This window comes from Alligator mississippiensis, chromosome 1 (assembly GCF_030867095.1).
Source record: "Alligator mississippiensis isolate rAllMis1 chromosome 1, rAllMis1, whole genome shotgun sequence".
NCBI classification, from domain to species: Eukaryota; Metazoa; Chordata; order Crocodylia; family Alligatoridae; genus Alligator; species Alligator mississippiensis.
In genome coordinates, this window is record NC_081824.1 from 8,766,519 (window position 1) to 8,794,368 (window position 27,850).

Consider the following 27,850-nt stretch of genomic DNA (forward strand, 5'->3'; position numbering starts at 1 on the left):
TGGCTTCAGAGGTTGGATAGGAAAAAGTTATTGATGTAAACTGTTTTTCTTTTTTAATATCTGCGCCCGAAAGCTTGCTAAGAACTTTTTTTCCAACAACTCTTTCACAGACCCACTGTGGACTGGACAAAATCCCTTTGCAGGCTGGATCCAGCTCATAGGCTGTATTTTTCCCACCCCTGAGTTAGAAAATACGATAGGCCCTTCCAATACCAAGAAATTACCTTATTTGTTATTTGTGAGGCCACCTAGATATATCTATTTAACTGCTGGGTGACACAGCTTAGAAAACCCAACATCTACAATTCTAGAAATTTACAATGAAAGTTCTAGAAACATCTCATCAGCAACAAACGACCGCCTACAACTGTGAAGTTAGTCTGCAGCAAAACCAACTGAAAGCTGGCACTTTTTTGCAGCCTCTCTCTCTAGCCATGAGTCCATCACATAGAACTAGCATCCTACCAAAACCCAGTGCTTTTCATTTATGCTGTTAACATGGCAACCAGCAAACACAATCTCAGGTGCTACATCTAGGGAAAAATGAGCAAACACACAAATATAGACAGGGGTACAACTGCCTAGGCAGCAGCACTACCAAAAAGCATACAGGAGCTATGAAAAACCACAAGCTTAACTTGAGTCACTAGGATGGTGAAGATGCAAACAAATGCAATCTGAGCTGTTTGAACATCAGCTTGTAAGCAAGACACAGGGCATGTCTACATGTTCATTAACACCAGCTTAAATTTACTGTGCAGTAAATTACTGCACAGTAAGTAGGAATAGGCCGGTGTCTATATGTGCAAGCATTAAAGTGCATTAATGCTGTATATGAACTGACTTGGGACTAGAGTTAGTCCCAAGTCAGTGCATACACATAGTGTTACTGCGCAGTAAGGCATCTACAAGTACATCATTATTGTGTAGTAACTAATCAGTTGTAAATATGATACCTACCAGAAACCTGGTGGGATTTGTCCCACGACTGGGCGGTACACATTGAGGGTTATTTGGCTGTACAGAAGGGACAGGGTGGGGAAGAAAGGGGGAGGGGTGGCGCTCCATGTCTATGAGCGATATACATTGACCCTCATCAAGACGGAATCGAAGGATGAGGAAGTAGAAGGATTGTGGGTTAGGTTACATGGGGGGCAAGGAGAAAGGGATTTGGTGGTAGGGGTCTGCTACAGACCCTCACACCAAGGGGAAGAACTAGACTCGGGGCTCCTGAGGCACCTCTCGGAGACCATAAAAGCTAAGGAGGCAGTAGTCATGGGGAACCTAAACTACCCAGACATCTGCTGGGAGACACAGACTGCAAAGTCCCACTGCTCACGCAGGTTTCTAACCTGTGTACAGGACCTCCACCTGACGTAGGAGGTACACGGTCCCACTAGGGCCAATGCCTTACTGGATCTGGTATTAGCAACGGGGGATGACATGGTAGGGGACCTACAGATCGGTAGCCATCTGGGAGACAGTGATCACCTAATAATAGAATTCTTCATAAGACGTTGAGTGGGTAAGGTAACTAGTAGGGTGAAAGAGCTAGACTTTAGGAAAGCTGATCTCAATGCACTCAGGTGATTAGTCAAGGACGCACTGCAGAGTAGAAGTTTTGAAGTGATGGGAGCCCAAGAAGGGTGGCTGTGCCTTAAGGAAATGATCCTTCAGGCACAAAGGGAGACAATCCTGATGCAAGGAAAAAGAGGGAAAGGGGCAAGGAGGCTTCCTTGGCTTACCAGAGAAATCCAGGGCAGCCTAAGGGCCAAAAGAGGAGCACATAAAAAGTGGAAACGGGGAGAGATCACCAAAGACGAGAATACCTCCTCTGCTCGAGCTTGTAGGGAGGCAGTTAGACGGCCAAAGCTACCATGGAGCTGAGGATGTCATCCCAAGTAAAGGACAAGTAATTGTTTTTTTAGATATATAGGGAGTAAAAGGAAGGCCCAGGGATGAATAGGACCCCTGCTAAACGGGCAGAAACAACTGGTGACGGACAGGGGGGACAAGGCTGAACTCCTCAACGAGTTCTTTGCCTCAGTGTTCCTAAGTGAGGGAAACGACAAGTCTCTCACTGGGGTTGTAGAGAGGCAGCAGCAAGGCGCCAGACTTCCATGCGTAGACCCTGAGGTGGTGCAGAGTCACTTGGAAGAACTGGCTGCTTTTAAGTCGGCAGGCCCGGATGAGCTCCATCCGAGGGTGCTGAAGGCACTGGCCGATGTCATTGCACAGCCACTGGAGGGAATATTTGAACACTTGTGGCGCACGGGCCAGGTCCTGGAGGACAGGAAAAGGGCCAAAGTGGTCCCCATTTTCAAGAAGGGGAGGAAGGAGGACCCGGGCAACTATAGGCCAGTCAGTCTCACCTCCATCCTTGGCAAAGTCTTTGAAAAAATTATCAAGGCTCACATTTGTGAGAGCCCGACAGGACAAATTATGCTGAGGGGAAACCAGCACGGGTTTGTGGCAGGCAGATCGTGCCTGACCAATCTAATGTCTTTTTATGACCAGGTTATGAAACGCCTGGACACAGGAGGAGGGATGGATGTCGTATACTTAGACTTCAGGAAGGCCTTCGATACGGTATCCCACCCCATACTGATGAACAAGTTAAGAGGCTGTGACTTGGAAGATTACACAGTCCGGTGGGTGGCGAATTGGCTGGAGGGTCGCACCCAGACAGTCGTGGTAGATGGGTAGGTCTCGACCTGGAAGGGTGTGGGCAGTGGGGTCCCGCAGGGCTCGGTCCTTGGACCGATACTCTTTAATGTCTTCATCAGCGACTTGGACGAGGGAGTCAAATGTACTCTGTCCAAGTTTGCAGATGACACAAAGCTATGGGGAGAAGTGGACGCGCCGGAGAGCAGGGAACAGCTGCAAGCAGACCTGGACAGGTTGGACAAGTGGGCAGAAAACAACAGGATGCAGTTCAACAGGGAAAAATGCAAAGTGCTGCACCTAGGGAGGAAAAATGTCCAGCACACCTACAGCCTAGGAAATGACCTGCTGGGTGGCACAGAGGTAGAAAGGGATCTTGGAGTCCTAATGGACTCCAAGATGAACGTGAGTCGGTAGTGTGACGAAGCCATCAGAAAAGCCAATGGCACTTTATCGTGCATCAGCGGATGCATGATGAACAGATCCAAAGAGGTGATACTTCCCCTCTATCTGGTGCTGGTCAGACCGCAGTTGGAGTATTGTGTGCAATTCTGGTTGCCACACTTCAAGAATGATGCGGATAACCTGGAGAGGGTCCAGAGAAGGGCCACTCATAAGGTCAAGGGCCTGCAGACCAAGCCCTACGAGGAGACACTGGGGCACCTGGACCTTTTCAGCCTCCTCAAGAGAAGGTTGAGAGGCGACCTTGTGGCTGCCTATAAGTTCATCACGGGGGCACAGAAGGGAATTGGTGAGTATTTATTCACCAAGGCGCCCCGGGGGTCACAAGAAACAATGGCCACAAGCTAGCAGAGAGCAGATTTAGATTGGACATTAGGAAGAACTTCTTCACAGTTCGAGTGGCCAAGGTCTGGAACGGGCTCCCAAGGGAGGTGGTGCTCTCCCCTACCCTGGGGGTCTTCAAGAGGAGGTTAGACGAGTATCTAGCTGGGGTCATCTAGACCCAGCACTCTTTCCTGCTTATGCAGGGGGTCGGACTCGATGATCTATTGAGGTCCCTTCCGACCCTAACATCTATGAATCTATGAATCTATAACCCTGAGATGGTGCAGATTCACGTGGAAGAACTGGATGCCTTTAAGTCGGCAGGCCCGGATGAGCTCCATCCGAGGGTAGTGAAGGCACTGGCCGATGTCATTGCACAGCCACTGGTGGGAATATTTGAACGCTTGTGGTGCACGGGCCAAGACCTAGAGGACTGGAAAAGGGCCAATGTGATCCCCATTTTCAAGAAGGGGAGGAAGGAGGACCCGGGCAACTATAGGCCAGTCAGTCTCACCTCCAGCCTTGGCAAAGTCTTAGAAAAAATTATCAAGGCTCACATTTGCGAGAGCCCGGCAGGACAAATTATGCTTAGGGGAAACCAGCACGGGTTCGTAGCAGGCAGATCCTGCCTGACTAATTTAGTCTCTTTTTATGGCCAGGTTACGAAACGCCTGGACACAGGAGGAGGGGTGGATGTCGTATATTTAGACTTCAGGAAGGCCTTTGATACGGTATCCCACCCCATACTGGTGAACAGGTTAAGAGGCTGTGACTTGGATGACTACACAGTCCGGTGGGTGGTGAATTGGCTGGAGGGTTGCACCCAGAGAGTCGTGGTGGATGGGTCGGTCTCGACCTGGAAGGTTGTGGGCAGTGGGGTCCCGCAGGGCTCGGTCCTTGGACCGATACTCTTCAATGTCTTCATCAGCGACTTGGACGAGGGAGTGAAGTGTACTGTGTCCAAGTTTGCGGATGACACAAAACTGTGGGGAGAAATGGACACGCCGGAGGGCAGGGAACAGCTACAAGCAGATCTGGACAGGTTGGACAAGTGGGCAGAAAACAACAGAATGCAGTTCAACAAGGAGAAATGCAAAGTGCTGCACCTAGGGAGGAAAAATGTCCAGCACACCTACAGCCTAGGAATGACCTGCTGGGTGGCACGGAAGTGGAAAGGTATCTTGGAGTCCTAGTGGACTCCAAGATGAACATGAGTCGGCAGTGTGACGAAGCCATCAGAAAAGCTAATGGCACCTTATCGTGCATCAGCAGATGCATGACGAATAGGTCCAAGGAGGTGATACTTTCCCTCTATCGGGCGCTGGTCAGACCGCAGTTGGAGTACTGCGTGCAATTCTGGGCGTCGCACTTCAAGAGGGATGCGGATAACCTTTAGAGGGTCCAAAGAAGGGCCACTCGTATGGTTAAGGGCCTGCAGGCCAAGCCCTACGTGGAGAAACTAGAGAACCTGGACCTTTTCAGCCTCCGCAAGAGAAGGTTGAGAGGCGACCTTGTGGCTGCCTATAAGTTCATCATGGGCGCACAGAAGGGAATTGGTGAGTATTTATTCACTAAGGCACCCCCGGGGGTTACAAGAAATAATGGCCACAAGCTAGCAGGGAGCAGATTTAGACTGGACATTAGGAGGAACTTCTTCACAGTTCGAGTGGCCAAGGTCTGGAACGGGCTCCCAAGGGAGGTGGTGCTCTCCCCTACCCTGGGGGGTCTTCAAGAGGAGGTTAGACGAGCATCTAGCTGGGGTCATCTAGACCCAGCACTCTTTCCTGCCTGTGCAGGGGGTCGGACTCGATGATCTGTTGAGGTCCCTTCCGACCCTAACATCTATGAATCTATGAATCTACCTGCATGATGTAGGTATCAGATTTATGCTCAAATCGGTATAAGTTACAAATTTACTGGATAGTACGGCCCTGCACATGCAGACGCGTCCCCATACTCCACAGTAATTTTGGTTTCTGCACAATAAATGCACACATGTAGACGCGCCCACAGGAGGTGATAGTATCACACTACACAGTGCTGTTTAGGCCTCAGCTGGAAAACTGTGTCCGGTTCTAGGCGCTACATTTTAAGAAGGAAATAGAGAAACTGGGGTAGTCCCAGGGCAGGCAACCAGGATGACAAAGGGTCTGGAATACAAGCTGTATGAAGAAAGTTGGTTAGTCTGAAGAAAGGAGATTAAGGGGAACATAAGAGCAGTTTTCTGCCATTTGAAAGGCTGCCATAGAGAAAAGCCGCTGGTCTCTCTTGCCATAGCAATGGATTTAACCAGCAGCATTGATTAAATCTCAAGCAAAACTTCCTAATTGTAAGAGTCATAGAAGACAAGAACAACCTGTGCAGCGAAGTTGTGGAGTCTCCTTCACCGGAGATTTTCACGGAGAAGCTGGACAGGCGGCTTCTGTCTGAAATGGTTTAGAAATAAAACACTGCCCATCCATGCAGGGGGCTGGACTGTCTGAGTCCTTTTGTCCCTTCCAACCCTCGGAGTTGTTGATTCTCTCACAAGCCGGCCCCTTACCTGCTGCAAAGCATAGTCTCTAGGCTTGCCAGCAACAGCAACTCAGATGTGCCCACGAGCAATGGGAACTGCTAACCTACCACGTGCCGCTCTCTCCAGTCAGTCTGGAAATAAAACTGTCTTCCATTTGCTGCAATAACAGAGATCCAGCCTGTGCACTAGCTGAATCCTGGTATCAGAGGTGAAATCCTGGTCCCACAGACATGAGAGGAAATTTTGGATTTCACCCAAGATCACTATGCATGAATACGCACAAAGGGAGACATTATGCTATTATGCAGGGAAGTAGCACAAGGCCTAGGGGCCAATTCAGCATAAGTAAAGCTCACACCATGGGACTTAAGGGGGTTCCTAAACTGCACAAGGGGGAGTTCCTCCTGCAGCATGATTAAACGTCACCAGTGCGGTGAATTTGCACTTGTAACTCAATCAAGTGCTTCTCCCCAGCTCTGCCAGCACATCTTTCTATTCCCAGTTAGGGATGCGGGAAGGCCGAGACAAAGTGAAATGACTGCAGGGACAGTGTGGGATGAGAGGCATGCAGTTTCTAACTCCCAAGCCCCCTGCTCTGACCATGCCTCCCTCTTCACCCTCCGTGGAAATGGACCTCCAGAAGCTGGGGGTGCATGAAGCATGCAGTGCAACTTGGCCGCTGTTCAAGTTACACAATGCGTCGACATGGTTAACTGAATTTCACTCGGTAAGACTGCAGTAATTTGGTTGCACACTTCACTGAAACCCGTCACACCTGGGGAACTGACCTGCTCTCCAGAAGAGAGGAACAGTTACTTATTGACAGTGTCCCAGCGTGTCACAATCCCCAGAGTCCCATAAATACAGGGAGGTGGGCTTAGCTCCTTTGTCACCGAAACTTCAGTCTCGATTGATCAAAGAGCTACTCTCAGGTGACACAAAGATCCCAGGTGACCGACAGTCATGAGGTTCCTTTACCTGCTTCTTGCTGTTCTCTTCTTCCTCTTCCAGGCTTCCTCAGGTGAGATGTTAAATAGATGATGCTAAGAAGGAAGAATGGGTTGGGGTGGGGAGGGATGGGGTGCATTTATGTACAAGGAAGACGAAGCTATATGACTTAATAACAGGCTCAATCTATGATTTGTGATTCTGTGACTCTAAGACTATGAGGGTGGTCAAGCACGGGACCAGCCTACCTAGAGAAGCTGTGGGCTCTCCATCCATGGAAATTTTCCAGAGCAGGTTAGACAGACACTTGGCTGGGATGGTTTAGTCAGGGATGTTTCTGCCTTGATAAGAACAAGACTAAATGACTTTGTAAGGTCCCTTCTGGCCCTATGATCCTATGATCTTGTCCCTCAAGGCACAGAGAGGGTAAATGCAATACTGAGGATGGCATATTTCAAGGGTAGGCAACCCCTGGCATGGGTGCCAGAGCATAGCACGTGAAGGCATTTGGCTTGGCACTCATGCCTTAGGGTAGACAGCAGGACTGGCAATGCCACAACAAGGATCAGGCCCCTTGTAGCTGCCCCGCCATCTGCTCCTGGCATGCCAACATCTTACAAATCATGGTTATGGGTGTTTTTTGGCACTCTGCCCAAAAATGCTGCCAGCCCCTGGTACAGTCAATACATTTGGATGGCATTAAGATGCCATCTGTATCCAGTTCCATTGCCACACTTCAAAAGTGAGACTTTTCTTACATTTGGCATTTGAGAGCTGTGTTTTTTGCAAGTGGTGTATAGATACTCAAGTACCTACCTGAGAAAATGATATCCACCAGCAAAGGCCTCTTTAATTTAGCAAAGAAAAGGATAATAAGATCCATTGGCTGGAAGGTGAAATTTGACAAATTCAATCTATGACCATATTTTTAAGGTAGAGGGTACTTAACCACTGGGACAGGTTAAGAGGGTATGTACTGGATTCACTGCTATTTGAAGTCTTCGAAGCAAGACGATACTTATTAGAGACAGGCACAAATTTTTTGACCAAATATTTTTTTGGTCAGATAATGCCAGTCCACTGAAACAAGAGTCACGTTGTAGTGACCGGCACTTTTGCCAGCTATCCGTTTTGGAAGCTGGTACTTTTAAGGAACAATGTTTAACTGTGACGGTCGTCAATGGGGAAAGCTAGTGGCTTAGGGCACCTATACACATGACAGACCTCTGCTCTGACATGCTAATTGGTATGCATCGGAACAGATTCGATTAATCTAGTCTGCTGCAAGTCTGCTGGAAAGTGCTTATTAGCGTGCTCCAGCAGCCTCCTCATCATGTGTATTCAGCACATTTCAAACTGGCGGCAGGGGTGCTTTAACTAAAGCTTGTTTGATGAACTTTAGTTAAAGCACCCCCACTGCCATTTTGAAACATGGGACACTGAATACACATGATGCTTTAATTAGAGCAGCTCTGAGAGCTGCTCTAATTAAAGTACCCCTTCCCCCTCTGCCCTGGAGCATGTGTGTAGACACCAAAGATACCAAACCTCCTTTTCAACAGAGAAGGAAGTGCATGCATTTCTTCTCGGGCATGTGCAGCAGTACAGACAGACCCTCAGGCTCGACAGATCCTATCACAAGGCTTCGTGCTGCCTTAGTTGCACGAGCCGCTCTTCCTAATCAAGACCATCCACAAAATCATTAGCACAGCTAACCCTGGAGGTAGACAGAGAGGATGCTTCACTGAGGATGTTAAATAAGCCAAGGTGACAAACCTATGTCCATAGCTACGGTGAACAGGTTGGCAAGTTAGGCGGGCCTGGCTCTGTCTCTGCTAAACTGGAGTATCAGATTTCAACACTGCTGTATGATTCTTCAGTGAAAAAAATGAATTAGATGCAAGGGTTGGCTTTGCCCAGGACCGTTTTTCTCCTACATTTGTGACTAACAACCCAGATTCGAACTGTGTCTTCTTCACACAGGCTTTGTGGACGTCGCCCCAGCTGACACCGTGGCATGCAGAAGTCAAGGGAATTTCTGCCGCCTCAGGAACTGCCCTCCAACATTTGAAGCTACAGGCACTTGCCACGATGGAGCCTTGGTCTGCTGTTCAAAGTAAAGTGCTACCCAAGCTGTGGAAAACCACACGGCGGGAGAAGGGGAGGGAAAGGGACACAACATCAAAGAAGCTATTGAAACAGGGAGGGTGAACGTGAGCAGCTGGGTGAGCCGAGAGGAAGGTTAAATGGGAATGTAGAGTGCACTGGTATTTAGGAGCTAGACGTCCTTGTGCGGCTGGCATCGGTCTGCATGAGTTTAAGGAACAGGGAAGGATGACATTTCCCCGTATGGAATAATTTGCTGAAACTTTTCATTGATCATTTGAATTGTAATGGGAAATGAACTGATTAACACCATCTATGGCTATGATGATGATGATGATGATGATGTGCATTTCTACACATAGCTGGTGGAAAAACAGATTTCCACGATTAAAAACAATATATATTTAAAAGAACAAAAAGGCGGGGGAGGGACAGGATCATTTACAATTTTGCATTTTCCCTTGATCTTTTCCCAATCAACTCTATCGAGGAAAAAGTGTGTGTTTCAGTAGGAATAGTAAATAGGTCTGGATGTGCTTGTCATGGATGTCTGCTCTGATGCGTGCTAATTAGCATGCATTGGAGCAGACTCAAATAACTGAGTCTCCTGGAGCGGGTTAATTAACATGCTCCAGCAGCCTCCATGCCACATCCACTCGCCATCCTCGTTCTTCAAAATGGTTGGGGGGGAGGTGCTTTAACTAAAGCTCATCGAGTTGAAGTTCCCCTGTCACCATTTTGAAGTGTAGGATGCTGAATACATGTGACGCTGCAGGTGCTTTAATTAGAGCAGCTCTCAGAGCCATTCTAATTAAAGCACCACCACCCCCCCCCGACCCCGGAGCACATGTATAGATGCCCATCATGCCTGAATTTGTGACTGAGAGGGCATATACGTTTACACAAGACGTTTACTGCAGAGTTGCCTAATTCGCTCTGCAGTAAAGTCTCACCATCTACACGTGCGGTGTAGGCCAAAGTATTTGCTATAAGCTTTGATGTGATAAAGATAAGTCATACCTTTGCCCCTCTGCACATACTTCCCCACAGTAGTACCATCCCTTTACAGAGATCATCAGGGCAAGATGCAGAATCGTAGGTGGGGATGTAAACAGATGTAGCCCACTTAGAGTCCAGAGACTTAACTGATTTATACCAGCTGATGATTTGGTCTTTTGGGAGCTTTTCTAGCCTCCTTCTTTCATCACGTTATTCAGTTTCATGACTTTCAAGCACATTTTCACAGTGAAAGTAAATATGGTCTGATGCAACCTCCAACATGGGGTTATCGAAACCCAATCTAGTGTTGTGGGGTACTGTAGCTTCAAAACTTAAGGCAAGTGTCTTCCTGGGTCTTTGATATATTTTAAGGTCACTCATCTGATGATCTGAACAAACTCAAGTCATGCACCCAGCAGAAAGAGGCACTTGCTTCCATGCCATCTAAGGAAGCAGATCCACTTTTCTCTTACTAGTACTAGAAGGGAAGAAATGTAATCTGTGCTCATGCCAATATCTGGAGGGAACAACAACCATTGCAAGCAGAGATAAAAATGTTTCCTATTGATGTTTGATGCAGGAAAGACGATGGTCTGCTCTAAAGATGAAGCTCTCCAAATCTCCGTTATTATGGTTAAAAATCAAAATCTTCAGTTACAGGCTCAGATTTTCTGCTGATGCCAGTCAGGACAGTTCCATCAGTAGACCCATGCTAGAAGAACATATTAAGGGCCAAGAAAGTCCCAAAGGTGCTACATCAGCTGCGGATCTCAGACCTGACAGGATGGCCTCCCTCAAAAAAGAAATTGGTCCAAATCGTGTAGATAAAAGGGTAAAGGGATGGGTATGTTAAGGGCCCTGTAAGATGAGGCTAGATGAGATCCTTCAGGATCTTACATCAGTGAAATAACTCACTTCCTTTTCTACCCTTCTAGGGTTCCAAGCGTCTAAGAGATTTCCTCACAACACCAGAACCGTTCACACTGCCTGACCGAAGCCTATTCAATGAATTCCTTTTTCTAGACCTTCCTGCAAGATCATTAGAACAAAAGTTTCCTACAAGCATATGGGGAGGGGGGCAGAGGGTGGGACAACCAATCCAAGTCATCTCCATCTCTCCAAGACCCACTTGTCTTGCTTTTAATTAATACAGTGGCCATGCCAGCACTTTGCATGAGTATTCCAGCCTACCTCGCCGGGATGTTTCCAATACTAATCAGTTCATGTTTTTGCAGCTGTTTGAGAGGTGAAGGATAAAACATATTCAAATTATTATTGTAGTCATGAAAAAATAAAGGGTATTTTAACCTTATTGCTGTAATCATGCACTGTTGGGGTTTTTTAAGCCAGTGATAGGTTGGCTTCAGAGGTTGGATAGGAAAAAGTTATTGATGTAAACTGTTTTTCTTTTTTAATATCTGCGCCCGAAAGCTTGCTAAGAACTTTTTTTCCAACAACTCTTTCACAGACCCACTGTGGACTGGACAAAATCCCTTTGCAGGCTGGATCCAGCTCATAGGCTGTATTTTTCCCACCCCTGAGTTAGAAAATACGATAGGCCCTTCCAATACCAAGAAATTACCTTATTTGTTATTTGTGAGGCCACCTAGATATATCTATTTAACTGCTGGGTGACACAGCTTAGAAAACCCAACATCTACAATTCTAGAAATTTACAATGAAAGTTCTAGAAACATCTCATCAGCAACAAACGACCGCCTACAACTGTGAAGTTAGTCTGCAGCAAAACCAACTGAAAGCTGGCACTTTTTTGCAGCCTGTCTCTCTAGCCATGAGTCCATCACATAGAACTAGCATCCTACCAAAACCCAGTGCTTTTCATTTATGCTGTTAACATGGCAACCAGCAAACACAATCTCAGGTGCTACATCTAGGGAAAAATGAGCAAACACACAAATATAGACAGGGGTACAACTGCCTAGGCAGCAGCACTACCAAAAAGCATACAGGAGCTATGAAAAACCACAAGCTTAACTTGAGTCACTAGGATGGTGAAGATGCAAACAAATGCAATCTGAGCTGTTTGAACATCAGCTTGTAAGCAAGACACAGGGCATGTCTACATGTTCATTAACACCAGCTTAAATTTACTGTGCAGTAAATTACTGCACAGTAAGTAGGAATAGGCCGGTGTCTATATGTGCAAGCATTAAAGTGCATTAATGCTGTATATGAACTGACTTGGGACTAGAGTTAGTCCCAAGTCAGTGCATACACATAGTGTTACTGCGCAGTAAGGCATCTACAAGTACATCATTATTGTGTAGTAACTAATCAGTTGTAAATATGATACCTACCAGAAACCTGGTGGGATTTGTCCCACGACTGGGCGGTACACATTGAGGGTTATTTGGCTGTACAGAAGGGACAGGGTGGGGAAGAAAGGGGGAGGGGTGGCGCTCCATGTCTATGAGCGATATACATTGACCCTCATCAAGACGGAATCGAAGGATGAGGAAGTAGAAGGATTGTGGGTTAGGTTACATGGGGGGCAAGGAGAAAGGGATTTGGTGGTAGGGGTCTGCTACAGACCCTCACACCAAGGGGAAGAACTAGACTCGGGGCTCCTGAGGCACCTCTCGGAGACCATAAAAGCTAAGGAGGCAGTAGTCATGGGGAACCTAAACTACCCAGACATCTGCTGGGAGACACAGACTGCAAAGTCCCACTGCTCACGCAGGTTTCTAACCTGTGTACAGGACCTCCACCTGACGTAGGAGGTACACGGTCCCACTAGGGCCAATGCCTTACTGGATCTGGTATTAGCAACGGGGGATGACATGGTAGGGGACCTACAGATCGGTAGCCATCTGGGAGACAGTGATCACCTAATAATAGAATTCTTCATAAGACGTTGAGTGGGTAAGGTAACTAGTAGGGTGAAAAAGCTAGACTTTAGGAAAGCTGATCTCAATGCACTCAGGTGATTAGTCAAGGACGCACTGCAGAGTAGAAGTTTTGAAGTGATGGGAGCCCAAGAAGGGTGGCTGTGCCTTAAGGAAATGATCCTTCAGGCACAAAGGGAGACAATCCTGATGCAAGGAAAAAGAGGGAAAGGGGCAAGGAGGCTTCCTTGGCTTACCAGAGAAATCCAGGGCAGCCTAAGGGCCAAAAGAGGAGCACATAAAAAGTGGAAACAGGGAGAGATCACCAAAGACGAGAATACCTCCTCTGCTAGAGCTTGTAGGGAGGCAGTTAGACGGCCAAAGCTACCATGGAGCTGAGGATGTCATCCCAAGTAAAGGACAAGTAATTGTTTTTTTAGATATATAGGGAGTAAAAGGAAGGCCCAGGGAGGAATAGGACCCCTGCTAAATGGGCAGAAACAACTGGTGACGGACAGGGGGGACAAGGCTGAACTCCTCAACGAGTTCTTTGCCTCAGTGTTCCTAAGTGAGGGAAACGACAAGTCTCTCACTGGGGTTGTAGAGAGGCAGCAGCAAGGCGCCAGACTTCCATGCGTAGACCCTGAGGTGGTGCAGAGTCACTTGGAAGAACTGGCTGCTTTTAAGTCGGCAGGCCCGGATGAGCTCCATCCGAGGGTGCTGAAGGCACTGGCCGATGTCATTGCACAGCCACTGGAGGGAATATTTGAACACTTGTGGCGCACGGGCCAGGTCCTGGAGGACAGGAAAAGGGCCAAAGTGGTCCCCATTTTCAAGAAGGGGAGGAAGGAGGACCCGGGCAACTATAGGCCAGTCAGTCTCACCTCCATCCTTGGCAAAGTCTTTGAAAAAATTATCAAGGCTCACATTTGTGAGAGCCCGACAGGACAAATTATGCTGAGGGGAAACCAGCACGGGTTTGTGGCAGGCAGATCGTGCCTGACCAATCTAATGTCTTTTTATGACCAGGTTATGAAACGCCTGGACACAGGAGGAGGGATGGATGTCGTATACTTAGACTTCAGGAAGGCCTTCGATACGGTATCCCACCCCATACTGGTGAACAAGTTAAGAGGCTGTGACTTGGAAGATTACACAGTCCGGTGGGTGGCGAATTGGCTGGAGGGTCGCACCCAGACAGTCGTGGTAGATGGGTAGGTCTCGACCTGGAAGGGTGTGGGCAGTGGGGTCCCGCAGGGCTCGGTCCTTGGACTGATACTCTTTAATGTCTTCATCAGCGACTTGGACGAGGGAGTCAAATGTACTCTGTCCAAGTTTGCAGATGACACAAAGCTATGGGGAGAAGTGGACGCGCCGGAGAGCAGGGAACAGCTGCAAGCAGACCTGGACAGGTTGGACAAGTGGGCAGAAAACAACAGGATGCAGTTCAACAGGGAAAAATGCAAAGTGCTGCACCTAGGGAGGAAAAATGTCCAGCACACCTACAGCCTAGGAAATGACCTGCTGGGTGGCACAGAGGTAGAAAGGGATCTTGGAGTCCTAATGGACTCCAAGATGAACGTGAGTCGGTAGTGTGACGAAGCCATCAGAAAAGCCAATGGCACTTCATCGTGCATCAGCGGATGCATGATGAACAGATCCAAAGAGGTGATACTTCCCCTCTATCTGGTGCTGGTCAGATCGCAGTTGGAGTATTGTGTGCAATTCTGGTTGCCACACTTCAAGAATGATGCGGATAACCTGGAGAGGGTCCAGAGAAGGGCCACTCATAAGGTCAAGGGCCTGCAGATCAAGCCCTACGAGGAGACACTGGGGCACCTGGACCTTTTCAGCCTCCTCAAGAGAAGGTTGAGAGGCGACCTTGTGGCTGCCTATAAGTTCATCACGGGGGCACAGAAGGGAATTGGTGAGTATTTATTCACCAAGGCGCCCCGGGGGTCAGAAGAAACAATGGCCACAAGCTAGCAGAGAGCAGATTTAGATTGGACATTAGGAAGAACTTCTTCACAGTTCGAGTGGCCAAGGTCTGGAACGGGCTCCCAAGGGAGGTGGTGCTCTCCCCTACCCTGGGGGTCTTCAAGAGGAGGTTAGACGAGTATCTAGCTGGGGTCATCTAGACCCAGCACTCTTTCCTGCTTATGCAGGGGGTCGGACTCGATGATCTATTGAGGTCCCTTCCGACCCTAACATCTATGAATCTATGAATCTATAACCCTGAGATGGTGCAGATTCACTTGGAAGAACTGGATGCCTTTAAGTCGGCAGGCCCGGATGAGCTCCATCCGAGGGTAGTGAAGGCACTGGCCGATGTCATTGCACAGCCACTGGCGGGAATATTTGAACGCTTGTGGTGCACGGGCCAAGACCTAGAGGACTGGAAAAGGGCCAATGTGATCCCCATTTTCAAGAAGGGGAGGAAGGAGGACCCGGGCAACTATAGGCCAGTCAGTCTCACCTCCAGCCTTGGCAAAGTCTTAGAAAAAATTATCAAGGCTCACATTTGCGAGAGCCCGGCAGGACAAATTATGCTTAGGGGAAACCAGCACGGGTTCGTAGCAGGCAGATCCTGCCTGACTAATTTAGTCTCTTTTTATGGCCAGGTTACGAAACGCCTGGACACAGGAGGAGGGGTGGATGTCGTATATTTAGACTTCAGGAAGGCCTTTGATACGGTATCCCACCCCATACTGGTGAACAGGTTAAGAGGCTGTGACTTGGATGACTACACAGTCCGGTGGGTGGTGAATTGGCTGGAGGGTTGCACCCAGAGAGTCGTGGTGGATGGGTCGGTCTCGACCTGGAAGGTTGTGGGCAGTGGGGTCCCGCAGGGCTCGGTCCTTGGACCGATACTCTTCAATGTCTTCATCAGCGACTTGGACGAGGGAGTGAAGTGTACTGTGTCCAAGTTTGCGGATGACACAAAACTGTGGGGAGAAATGGACACGCCGGAGGGCAGGGAACAGCTACAAGCAGATCTGGACAGGTTGGACAAGTGGGCAGAAAACAACAGAATGCAGTTCAACAAGGAGAAATGCAAAGTGCTGCACCTAGGGAGGAAAAATGTCCAGCACACCTACAGCCTAGGAATGACCTGCTGGGTGGCACGGAAGTGGAAAGGTATCTTGGAGTCCTAGTGGACTCCAAGATGAACATGAGTCGGCAGTGTGACGAAGCCATCAGAAAAGCTAATGGCACCTTATCGTGCATCAGCAGATGCATGACGAATAGGTCCAAGGAGGTGATACTTTCCCTCTATCGGGCGCTGGTCAGACCGCAGTTGGAGTACTGCGTGCAATTCTGGGCGTCGCACTTCAAGAGGGATGCGGATAACCTTTAGAGGGTCCAAAGAAGGGCCACTCGTATGGTTAAGGGCCTGCAGGCCAAGCCCTACGTGGAGAAACTAGAGAACCTGGACCTTTTCAGCCTCCGCAAGAGAAGGTTGAGAGGCGACCTTGTGGCTGCCTATAAGTTCATCATGGGGGCACAGAAGGGAATTGGTGAGTATTTATTCACCAAGGCACCCCCGGGGGTTACAAGAAACAATGGCCACAAGCTAGCAGAGAGCAGATTTAGACTGGACATTAGGAGGAACTTCTTCACAGTTCGAGTGGCCAAGGTCTGGAACGGGCTCCCAAGGGAGGTGGTGCTCTCCCCTACCCTGGGGGTCTTCAAGAGGAGGTTGGATATGCATCTAGCTGGGGTCATCTAGACCCAGCACTCTTTCCTGCCTGTGCAGGGGTCGGACTCGATGATCTGTTGAGGTCCCTTCCGACCCTAACATCTCTGAATCTATGAATCTACCTGCATGATGTAGGTATCAGATTTATGCTCAAATCGGTATAAGTTACAAATTTACTGGATAGTACGGGCCTGCACATGCAGACGCGTCCCCATACTCCACAGTAATTTTGGTTTCTGCACAATAAATGCACACATGTAGACGCGCCCACAGGAGGTGATAGTATCACACTACTCAGTGCTGGTTAGGCCTCAGCTGGAAAACTAGGTCCAGTTCTAGGCGCTACATTTTAAGAAGGAAATAGAGAAACTGGGGTAGTCCCAGGGCAGGCAACCAGGATGACAAAGGGTCTGGAATACAAGCTGTATGAAGAAAGTTGGTTAGTCTGAAGGAAAGGAGATTAAGGGGAACATAAGAGCAGTTTTCTGCCATTTGAAAGGCTGCCATAGAGAAAAGCCACTGGTCTCTCTTGCCATAGCAATGGATTTAACCAGCAGCATTGATTAAATCTCAAGCAAAACTTCCTAATTGTAAGAGTCATAGAAGACAAGAACAACCTGTGCAGCGAAGATGTGGAGTCTCCTCCACTGGAGATTTTCACGGAGAAGCTGGACAGGCGGCTTCTGTCTCAAATGATTTAGAAATAAAACACTGCCCATCCATGCAGGGGGCTGGACTGGCTGAGTCCTTTTGTCCCTTCCAATCCTCAGAGTTGTTGATTCTCTCACAAGCCGGCCCCTTACCTGCTGCAAAGCATAGTCTCTAGGCTTGCCAGCAACAGCAACTCAGATGTGCCCTTTAGCAATGGGAACTGCTAACCTACCACGTGCCGCTCTCTCCAGTCAGTCTGGAAATAAAACTGTCTTCCATTTGCTGCAATAACAGAGATCCAGCCTGTGCACTAACTGAATCCTGGTACCCGAGGTGAAATCCTGGTCCCACAGACATGAGAGGAAATTTTGGATTTCACCCAAGATCACTATGCATGAATACGCACAAAGGGAGACATTATGCTATTATGCAGGGAAGTAGCACAAGGCCTAGGGGCCAATTCAGCATAAGTAAAGCTCACACCATGGGACTTAAGGGGGTTCCTAAACTGCACAAGGGGGAGTTCCTCCTGCAGCATGATTAAACGTCACCAGTGCGGTGAATTTGCACTTGTAACTCAATCAAGTGCTTCTCCCCAGCTCTGCCAGCACATCTTTCTATTCCCAGTTAGGGATGCGGGAAGGCCGAGACAAAGTGAAATGACTGCAGGGACAGTGTGGGATCAGAGGCATGCAGTTTCTAACTCCCAAGCCCCCTGCTCTGACCATGCCTCCCTCTTCACCCTCCGTGGAAATGGACCTCCAGAAGCTGGGGGTGCATGAAGCATGCAGTGCAACTTGGCCACTGTTCAAGTTACACAATGCGTCGACATGGTTAACTGAATTTCACTCGGTAAGACTGCAGTAATTTGGTTGCACACTTCACTGAAACCCGTCACACCTGGGGAACTGACCTGCTCTCCAGAAGAGAGGAACAGTTACTTATTGACAGTGTCCCAGCGTTTCACAATCCCCAGAGTCCCATAAATACAGGGAGGTGGGCTAGCTCCTTTGTCACCGAAACTTCAGTCTCGATTGATCAAAGAGCTACTCTCAGGTGACACAAAGATCCCAGGTGACCGACAGTCATGAGGTTCCTTTACCTGCTTCTTGCTGTTCTCTTCTTCCTCTTCCAGGCTTCCTCAGGTGAGATGTTAAATAGATGATGCTAAGAAGGAAGAATGGGTTGGGGTGGGGAGGGGTGGGGTGCATTTATGTACAAGGAAGACGAAGCTATATGACTTAATAACAGGCTCAATCTATGATTTGTGATTCTGTGACTCTAAGACTATGAGGGTGGTCAAGCACTGGACCAGCCTACCTAGAGAAGCTGTGGGCTCTCCATCCATGGAAATTTTCCAGAGCAGGTTAGACAGACACTTGGCTGGGATGGTTTAGTCAGGGATGTTTCTGCCTTGATCAGAACAAGACTAAATGACTTTGTAAGGTCCCTTCTGGCCCTATTATCCTACGATCTTGTCCCTCAAGGCACAGAGAGGGTAAATGCAATACTGAGGATGGCATATTTCAGGGGTAGGCAACCCCCCAGCACGGGTGCCAGAGCATAGCACGTGAAGGCATTTGGCTTGGCACGCATGCCTTAGGGTAGACAGCAGGACCGGCAATGCCACAACAAGGATCAGGCCCCTTGTAGATGCCCCGCCATCTGCTCCTGGCATGCCAACATCTTACAAATCATGGTTATGGGTGTTTTTTGGCACTCTGCCCAAAAATGCTGCCAGCCCCTGGTACAGTCAGTACATTTGGATGGCATTAAGATGCCATCTGTATCCAGTACCATTGCCACACTTCAAAAGTGAGACTTTTCTTACATTTGGCATTTGAGAGCTGTGTTTTTTGCAAGTGGTGTATAGATACTCAAGTACCTACCTGAGAAAACGATATCCACCAGCAAAGGCCCCTTTAATTTAGCAAAGAAAAGGATAACAAGATCCATTGGCTGGAAGGTGAAATTTGACAAATTCAATCTATAACCAAGACATATTTTTAAGGTAGAGGGTACTTAACCACTGGGACAGGTTAAGAGGGTATGTACTGGATTCACTGCTATTTGAAGTCTTTGAAGCAAGATGACACTTATTAGAGACAGGCACAAATTTTTTGACCAAATATTTTTTTGGTCAGATAATGCCAGTCCACTGAAACAAGAGTCACGTTGTAGTGACCGGCACTTTTCCCAGCTATCTATTTTGGAAGCTGGTACTTTTAAGGCACAATGTTTAACTGTGACAGTCGTCAATGGGGAAAGCTAGTGGCTTAGGGCACCTATACACATGACAGACTTCTGCTCTGACATACTAATTAGTATGCATCGGACCAGACTCAATTAATCTAGTCTGCTTCAAGTCTGCTGGAAAGTGCTAATTAGCGTGCTCCAGCAGCCTCCTCATCATGTGTATTCAGCACATTTCAAACTGGCGGCAGGGGTGCTTTAACTAAAGCTTGTTTGATGAACTTTAGTTAAAGCACCCCCACTGCCATTTTGAAACATGGGACACTGAATACACATGATGCTTTAATTAGAGCAGCTCTCAGAGCTGCTCTAATTAAAGTACCCCTTCCCCCTCTGCCCTGGAGCATGTGTGTAGACACCCAGAGATACCAGACCTCCTTTTCAACAGAGAAGGAAGTGCATGCATTTCTTCTCGGGAATGTGCAGCAGTACAGACAGACCCTCAGGCTCGACAGATCCTATCACAAGGCTTCGTGCTGCCTGAGTTGCATGAGCTTCTCTTCTTAATCAAGACCATCCACAAAATCATTAGCACAGCTAACCCTGGAGGTAGACAGAGAGCATGCTTCACTGAGGATGTTAAATAAGCCAAGGTGACAAACCTATGTCCATAGCTACGGTGAACAGGTTGGCAAGTTAGGCGGGCCTGGCTCTGTCTCTGCTAAACTGGAGTATCAGATTTCAACCCTGCTCTATGATTCTTCAGTTAAAAAAATGAATTAGGTGGAAGGGTTGGCTTTGCCCAGGACCGTTTTTCTCCTACATTTGTGTCTAACAACCCAAATTCTAACTGCGTCTTCTTCACACAGGCTTTGTGGACGTCGCCCCAGCTGACACCGTGGCATGCAGAAGTCAAGGGAATTTCTGCAGCTTCAGGACCTGCCCTCCAACATTTGAAGCTACAGGCACTTGCCACGATGGAGCCTTGGTCTGCTGTTCAAAGTAAAGTGCTACCCAAGCTGTGGAAAACCACACGGCGGGAGAAGGGGAGGGAAAGGGAGACAACATCAAAGAAGCTATTGAAACAGGGAGGGTGAACGTGAGCAGCTGGGTGAGCAGAGAAGAAGGTTACATGGGAATGTAGAGTGCACTGGTATTTAGGAGCTAGACGTCCTTATGCGGCTGGCATCGGTCTGCATGAGTTTAAGGAACAGGGAAGGTTGAAATTTCCCCGTATGGAACAATTTGCTGAAACTTTTCATTAATCATTTGAATTGTAATGGGAAACGAACTGATTAACACCATCTATGGCTATGATAATGATGATGATGATGATGATGATGATGTGCATTTCTACACATAGCTGGTGGAAAAACAGATTTCCACGATTAAAAACAATATATATTTTAAAGAACAAAAAGGCGGGGGAGGGACAGGATCATTTACAATTTTGCATTTTCCCTTGATCTTTTCCCAATCAACTCTATCAAGGAAAAAAAGTGTGTTTCAGTAGGAATAGTAAATAGGTTTGGATGTGCTTGTCATGGATGTCTGCTCTGATGCGTGCTAATTAGCATGCATTGGAGCAGACTCAAATAACTGAGTCTCCTGGAGTGGGTTAATTAACATGCTCCAGCAGCCTCCATGCCACATCCACTCGCCATCCTCGTTCTTCAAAATGGTTGGGGGGGAGGTGCTTTAACTAAAGCTCATCGAGTTGAAGTTCCCCTGTCACCATTTTGAAGTGTAGGATGCTGAATACACGTGACGCTGCAGGTGCTTTAATTAGAGCAGCTCCCAGAGCCATTCTAATTAAAGCACCACCACCCCCCCCGACCCCGGAGCACATGTATAGATGCCCATCGTGCCTGAATTTGTGACTGAGAGGGCATATACGTTTACACAAGACGTTTACTGCAGAGTTGGCTAATTCGCTCTGCAGTAAAGTCTCACCATCTACACGTGCGGTGTAGGCCAAAGTATTTGCTATTAGGCCAAAGTAAACTCATTACTTCCACTGTAGGATAGTACTGCCCAACACAAATACTATCCTACTGCAGAGCCACAACGCATGTGTAGATGCTGACCAGAGGCTACCCCCTCACCAGCAACCTCGTGCCTCAGTCAGTGCCTCCACCGCATGTTGAGCCATGTCAATGCAGCCCTGGGCGGGCACCCTGACCACTGGGGCCCTCTGCCAGCCAGGGCTGCTCCAGTCCGGTTCAATGTGCTGTGGTCCCAGGCATACATGTAAATGTTGTGCCCAGGGGGCGATAAACTCTGGTGCTAACTGTCCCGGAGTTCATTGCGTCAAATTAATTTCACACGTAGATGTGCCCAGTGAGTCCAGGTGGATATTTGTTTCACTTTTGTCTTTGAGGCCAACATTTAGGTTCACTTGGAAGTTTTCGGGGGAATAGACTCTTCCCCTTCCCTGAGAGTGTTAAGCTGTGTTTGCCAGGCACGTTTGGAAATCAGCTTTCATGTGATGAAGATAAAACATACCTTTGCCCCTCTGCACATACTTCCCCACAGTAGTACCATCCCTTTACAGAGATCATCAGGGCAAGATGCAGAATCGTAGGTGGGGATGTAAACAGATGTAGCCCACTTAGAGTCCAGAGACTTAACTGATTTATACCAGCTGATGATTTGGTCTTTTGGGAGCTTTTCTAGCCTCCTTCTTTCATCACGTTATTCAGTTTCATGACTTTCAAGCACATTTTCACAGTGAAAGTAAATATGGTCTGATGCAACCTCCAGCACGGGGTTATCGAAACCCAATCTAGTGTTGTGGGGTACTGTAGCTTCAAAACTTAAGGCAAGTGTCTTCCTGGGTCTTTGATATATTTTAAGGTCACTCATCTGATGATCTGAACAAACTCAAGTCATGCACCCAGCAGAAAAAGGCACTTGCTTCCATGCCATCTAAGGAAGCAGATCCACTTTTCTCGTACTAGTACTAGAAGGGAAGAAATGTAAGCTGTGCTCATGCCAATATTTGGAAGGAACAACATCCATTGCAAGGGGAGATAAAATTGTTTCCTAATGATGTTTGATGCAGGAAAGACGATGGTCTGCTCTAAAGACGAAGCTCTCCAAATCTCCGTTATTATGGTTAAAAATCAAAATCTTCAGTTACAGGCTCAGATTTTCTGCTGATGCCAGTCAGGACAGTTCCATCAGTAGACCCATGCTAGAAGAACATATTAAGGGCCATGAAAGTCCCAAAGGTGCTACATGAGCAGCGGATCTCAGAGCTGACAGGATGGCCTCCCTCAAAAAAGAAATTGGTCCAAATCGTGTAGATAAAAGGGTAAAGGGATGGGTATGTTAAGGGCCCTGTAAGATGAGGCTAGATGAGATCCTTCAGGATCTTACATCAGTGAAATAACTTGCTTTCTTTTCTACCCTTCTAGGGTTCCAAGAGTCTAAGAGATTTCCTCACAACACCAGAACCGTTCACACTGCCTGGCCGAAGCCTATTCAATGAATTCTTTTTTCTAGACCTTCCTGCAAGATCATTAGAACAAAAGTTTCCTACAACCATATCGTGGGGGGAGGGGACAACCAATCCAAGTCATCTCCATCTCTCCGAGACCCACTTGTCTTGCTTTTAATTAATACAGTGGCCATGCCAGCACTTTGCATGAGTATTCCAGCCTACCTCGCTGGGATGTTTCCAATACTAATCAGTTCATGTTTTTGCAGCTGTTTGAGAGGTGAAGGATAAAACATATTCAAATTATTATTGCAGTCATGAAAAAATAAAGGGTATTTATCCTTATTGCTGTGATCGTTCACTGTTGGGTTTTTTTAAGCCAGTGATAGGTTGGCTTCAGAGGTTGGATAGGAAAAAGTTATTGATGTTAACTGTTTTTCTTTTTTAACATCTGCGCCCAAAAGCTTGCTAAGAACTTTTTTCCAACGACTCAGTTGGTCTAATAAAAGATATCACATCTACCCAAAGAAGCTGGCCTGCTTATTGATACAAACACACTATAGAGACTCTAAATTCAAGGAGGAAGAAGACCAGGGTTTTTGAGTGTTGGAGCTAAGGGACATCCCAACAAAACAATGGTCTAGCTCAGTTTGTGGTTCTTATTCAGCCAAAAGCTTCATGATGCTGCTTCTTCCAGCAAAATTCAGCAAACACATGACAATGACTACAGAGTAACTTACCTAGGTTTTACTCTGCAGTAAATAGCAGACATACTGGGTGTGTCTACACATGCACATTTACTGCGCAGTAACTGAAATTACTGCACAGTACAGGCACATGTCTATACGTGCACGCCCCATACTGCACAGTGAATATGGCAATTTATGCCAACTTGATCATAAATTTGATACCTACATCCTGCCAGGATCAAATTTATGCCTGATTAGTTATTGCACAGTAACACACGTGTAGACACTTTACTGTGCAGTAACACTGTGTGGGTGGACTGACTTCGGACTAACTTTAGTCCCAAATCAGTCCACACAGTGTTAATGTGCTTTAACGCCCGCATGTGTAGACATCAGTTTATTCCTGTTTACTGCACAGTAATTTACTGAGCAGTAAATTTAAGCTGGTGTAAATTCATGTGTAGACACACCCAGTGCTAACTTTTCCAAGCTATTTGGTGCTATTGCACGCTTGGCCACTAGAGGGCAGGGGAGCTATTTGTATGGGGTACTCCAAGCTCAAACTGACTGGGGAGCAAACTCCAACTGGCATCAGTTTATAGCCAGTCGGTCCTCACTTTCTGAGTAGTAAATGCAGCCCCAAGTGGAAGGAGTTGCACCAGTGTAGGGCTGTGCAATGTGTATCCACTCCGCTTTTACTCCAGAACAATATATATGTAACCCACAGTCAACACGTCACGTGTCTGCATCCTGAGCAAGGTCTACAAGATTAGGCACTAGAGCTGGCAGTGAGGCTGTAACACTCAGGCAATGCATGCGTGTGTGCATGTGTGTATGTGTGTGTGTGTGTACATGCACATTGCACCTGCCTCTGGTGGGGAAATCCAAGTGACTATACCCAATAAGCGGAGATGGGGGAATGTGTGGCCCAGGTGGGGCTGCCACTGTAGCATAGAGGATCCTACATAGATGAGACTTAAGTGCCTTTTTAATACACAAAACAGAAAGGTTAAATTACTGTAAAATGAGTGGTCTTTTCCCCATCCATTTAGAAAGGGGTTTACAGAACTTCTCCCCACCCCGTCCAACAAAAAGAGGTCAGAAACAGTACTCCTAACAGTGGGCATCAGTACGCATCCATGATGCAACACAGGATTACCATTGGAGCGGTAGAGAGTGGTCCAGTGGTCCAGGCAGACTGGCCGTTTGATAGGGAAGGAGAGGGAAGGCCTTCCCATGCACCCTCTGGTCCAGTAGCATGAGGGAGTTTGAACCTACATCTCCCCATTTCCCAGCAAAGCACCTCAACTCCCAGGCCCCGAGCTCAGCAGGCCCAAGAACATCCCCCAAGCCCATGCTGGTGATCCCACCTCTCACCCCAATGGAGTTTGGGAGGCAGTCATCATCCCTATGGATGTTCTCTGATCATACCTTGGGGGTTTATATGCCATTATGCACCAGCTTGAACAGAATAGGTTCACTACCAAGCTTGAGCACCTCTGGAGAATAAGTCTAGCTGTGCAGTGGAAATATCATCTCTAATCCATGTAGGCAGCTGTTTTTAGCCATGTACTTAGCATAGACACCTTTAGGCGAAACAGGTTTTGGGCCTTGGCCGCTATTCTCTCTGGACCCTCAACAGGGGCCCCATGAATTGCATATAGCTAGTCAGGCTGGGGGCTAGGAGAAAGACAGAGTTTCCTTTTAACCTGTCTGGTCAAAGGCACTGCTGGACCACTGTGCTCGAGATGTTGACCCACATCACAACCATGAGGAACTTGTGGACCTCCCAACGAGCAGCTGTGGAGACCCTGGGCCATCCTGACACCTTTGCTCCAGAATGACTGAGACCACAGAGGTCCCCCAGGAAATGCACCCAGCAAAGCATGTCCTCTTTTGCCAGATGTTGCACTTTCAGAAAGGGGGAAAGTCTAAGGGCCCTGTTTCAACCTTTTTTTTCATGTGAAAAGTGTTCTCTGTCCTAGGAGCAGGGACGGGAACCCAGGACTGCCCCATCTCTGACCCCAGCGCTCTTTCCTGCCCAGGCGGGGGGTCGGACTCGATGATCTGTTGAGATCCCTCCGACCCTAACATCTATGAATCTATGAATCTTCCCCATCTAGCTCCTTCCTATTTGCCATCCACCAGGCCTCGCAGTCCTTGCCCACTTGGCTACCCCAGCGGTCCATCTTCACCAGGAGGGCTGGGGACTGCCCTCACCAAGCCCATTTCACACCCCCGTCGTGAGCGCCCTGGCAGAAGCCTCAGCTGGGTATACCTCTTTTTAATCCCCTAATCCTAATCCTCACTTCCCCAATCCTCACACTTTGATACAATTATTAAAACCTGGAGGTTTGCAGATAAATCTGGCCTTTCCTGTAGTTTGGTAAACCTTTTTGTTTTGGTTTGGTTGTTTTTTGGTTGTTTTTTTTTTTTGCTTGGGGAAGTGAGCACTATTATAATATTTATTTAAGCAATGATACACCTTAATGCCTTCAGGATCTACTTCATTTTGCATTGTTAAAAGGAAATGGAGCACAAGGCATGGCTTATTTGCTGGCTAATTACCTCTTGGCTCCTGCTCTGTGCTGCCTCAGGATGGTAGCAAGCCAAGTCAGAGCCCGACACCTGGGCTGACTTTGCCAGGCTCCTGCCCCCAGACCCCCGTAGCACCATCCCACGACCCCATGTAGACCAAGCCTTTAGTAGAGTACATGACCTGTTGTGGCATATTTTATAAGGCCCGGCTGCAAACCTTGGCTGTTTTCCCCTGACTCGTCCTTTCTACAGAAAAGCCTACAGCCCCCAGATTGGATTTTCTGCCAGAAACGCACAGAGCCAGCCCCTATTTATTTTTTAATGCGAGTGTCTTAAGAGATGACGATAAGTCAGCGTTTGCATTCAGTTCAGATTTTGTATTCGACAGTGTCCCTTTAAAGAAGAGCAAAACCTAGTATGATTGAAAGGAAAAATAAAATAATGAAATAAACACGTGATTTTTTTTGGCCTTAAACTGCAAATTTTTGCCCACGGTGTCTTGTCTAGAGGAACCGAGCTATTTCATAGACTCCAGACTGGGGTAGGGTTTCAGACACAACCTCATGCCCAGGGCTCCTATTACCTGAGCTCAGGCACCTTCCTGCTCTGTGTCCTGGATCATTCCTGGGAGGGACCTAACTCCCTTGGGCCCTGTCTGGGCAGGCACCTCATTCTTACCTATTTCAGGGGCTAAATTCAGGGGTCTACAAGACTGATTGGGGTCAGACCCCCTGTCTAAAGAGCAGCTGGTTTTGCTCTTCAGGAGCTTTGCTCTTATGCACTGCATCCGGCTCCCAGGACCGAGAGAGCTGGCATGTCGGAAGGGGAGGACGAAAACATCCCTTCCCGGGGAGCACGCCTTCCCATGGCTCCTCATCCATAACGTTGACAGAGCAGTGCCTGCTTTGGCAGACAGCCCTCGGCTTTGTACGCAATGTGCCCCGTCAGAACAAATATTGCCTCTGGACCCAAGCAAATATGGGGACACCCATCCCTCCCTCCCTCCCTCCTTTCCCCCCTCCACGTTGTTTCAAAGAACCTGGAGCTGCCAGTACAGTTGAATCAAGGTTGTCATCTTCCCAGAACTAGTATCGCTGCTGCCTGAGCTGCCTGGGATTTGCTGAGGGACAAGGGCGGGGGGGAAATCGTGTAGAAGAGACCAGCTTTTCTTCCCTATTTAATTGCACAAATCCTGTCAGCAGCCCCCAACTTGGCAACGCATTTGGTTTGTGTCCTGTGGGCACTATCCTGTGTCCGCAAAGCATTGCCATGCTTTGATTGTGCGTGGATTTCTCTCCTCTGGCCCCAGCGTGGAAACCACTCTGCAAGGGGGTGGAAAGCATGGACTGGGTGCTTGTGCGGATGAGATCTCCCCTGCTGTACTGCAGCATAGCTCCCAAATCACAGAGCCGTAGACTCACGGGGCTTGGAGGAGCCTCAGGAAGTCATCGACGGCAGCCTCCCCTTTCAAACAGGACCATCCCTATCTAAACTATTCCAGACAAGTGTTTGTTCAGCCGGCGCTGAAAATTTTCCACTGCCAGTGAGGCTATCTCCTCTCGAGGCAATCCGTTCCAGTGCTTACCCACCCTCAGTATTTAAAAGCTCTTGCTTACATCTCATCTCAAGGTCTCTTGCTGCAATATAAGCCCATTACTTCTTGTCCTGTCCACAGAGGACACAATTGATCACCATCTTCTTTAGAACAACTCCATTCAGATTTGGTGACTCTTATCACATCTCCTCTCAGTCTACTTAATACTCCAGACTTAA

The 27,850-nt window shown here is 47.8% G+C and overlaps 2 long non-coding RNA genes across 2 annotated transcripts; both read left to right on the forward strand.

The window, feature by feature from the left end:
- The first annotated feature begins 8,938 nt into the window (after nt 1-8,938).
- LOC132250838 (uncharacterized) lies at nt 8,939-11,330 on the forward strand. Its single transcript, XR_009462494.1, has 2 exons — nt 8,939-9,029; nt 10,954-11,330. It is a non-coding gene; the product is annotated as an uncharacterized LOC132250838 (long non-coding RNA).
- A 6,884-nt stretch (nt 11,331-18,214) lies between these two features.
- On the forward strand, nt 18,215-23,195 carry LOC132250839 (uncharacterized). The gene is made up of 3 exons (XR_009462495.1): nt 18,215-18,360; nt 20,278-20,410; nt 22,828-23,195. It is a non-coding gene; the product is annotated as an uncharacterized LOC132250839 (long non-coding RNA).
- The last annotated feature ends 4,655 nt before the right edge of the window (nt 23,196-27,850 follow it).